We start from the raw sequence: 1,441 nt of genomic DNA on the forward strand, positions 1-1,441 counted from the left end.
GTGGGAGGAAACCTAAGGAGAAAAGAGCTGGCAGGGCCAGGCCAAAGGCACTGCTGTGAGGCACCATCCCCACCATGGGGTGCTCCCCAAAGGTGCACTGCGTCTTCCAGCCCCCAGGCTCCTTCTCAGCTCCCCCTTCTGCTTGGGCTCCTCCTTTCCTAAGGCCTCCATCTAGGCCGGCTGGAAGCTTCATCCCCTAAGGAAGGACCCTTCCCACCTTTAAAGCCCCTGAACTTCCAAGTCAGCCTTTCAGCCAAGAAGCCCTCCAGACATACCACCACACACACAATCAAGAGTCCAGCTGCCCCTCCAGCCCACCAGCCAGCCCAAAGGTCTCCCCTGGGGCCCCGGGGCACGTTGGCAGGCACCCTTGGGGTGCTTCTTGGTGCCTGAGCTCATCTCCCCACCTGGCCTAAGCCCTCCAAGGGCCGGCTCTGTGTCTCATTCACCCCTTTGCTCCTTCCCATCCCACCCCATCCCAGCCCACCCCACCCCACACACAGCCAAACCCAGAGAGGCCTGTCAGGAGTCACCTGGAAAGACAGCCCCCGTGGCCCTATCCAGCCCCAGCCGCCTTCCTGACGCACTACGACAGCCTGGCCTCGTGGTCACCTCCACTTTTAGGGAGCCCCTCTGGACAAGGAACTCTGGAGTCAGCCTAGTGCACCCGCTTTGGTCAGAGGCCTGCAGAAGCCCCAGGGAGGAGGCGCTCTGTGGGGCTGGGCAGTGGCCAGGGGATGGAGCTCCCCATAGGGGCTCACCTCAGAGTACCTCTGGCTGCCACAGGACAGGGGGTGGTGTCACAGGGCAGGACCAAGGCCTCTCTCCAGAGCCAGCCTCACCCCTGCACAGGGCCCTGTGCCACCTGGTTGTAACCCAGGCCTGGCCCTGACTCCTCCCTGGGCCTCAGTTTTCCCCATCTGAACAGTGAGGGTTGGCCCAGCCTGTCGGAGAGAGAAGGTCCATCTCTGAGGGTCTCTTCTTCACCGTCCCCAAGGCTGGACACAAAGCCCGGGGTCCCCCTGGAGAGAACACATCTCCCCGCCTGCTCGTCCCAGGGTCCCGGCCACTGAGTTTATAAAAGGAATGCAAAGTGCACAGAGAGGCTCGGGGGCCTCAGGGGAGCACCAGGACCTCGAGTGGCCCAGCCAGGACCCTTCCCTCCCGCTGAACTGTCAGCCCAAAAGCAAGGGAAGCAGAAACCCGCTCCAGTCTAGGGCCTCGAGGTCCAGCCCCTGAGCTCAGCACCTCCTCTGCTGCCTGCGCCGCGGGGACCAACGTCCAGCCAGGGCTGAGCTAGGGCTGAGCCAGGGCGCAAGGAGCTGAGGACCCTGCCTCCAGGGCCCATCAGGATGGGCTTCCAGGCAGCTCGGTCACTCAGGCCTAAAGAGAGCCCAGCAGGGACCCAGGCTGCCTGCTGGCCAATGGGTCAGGGCTGAGC

This window comes from Myotis brandtii, unplaced genomic scaffold, assembly GCF_000412655.1.
Source record: "Myotis brandtii unplaced genomic scaffold, ASM41265v1 scaffold274, whole genome shotgun sequence".
NCBI lineage: Eukaryota > Metazoa > Chordata > Mammalia > Chiroptera > Vespertilionidae > Myotis > Myotis brandtii.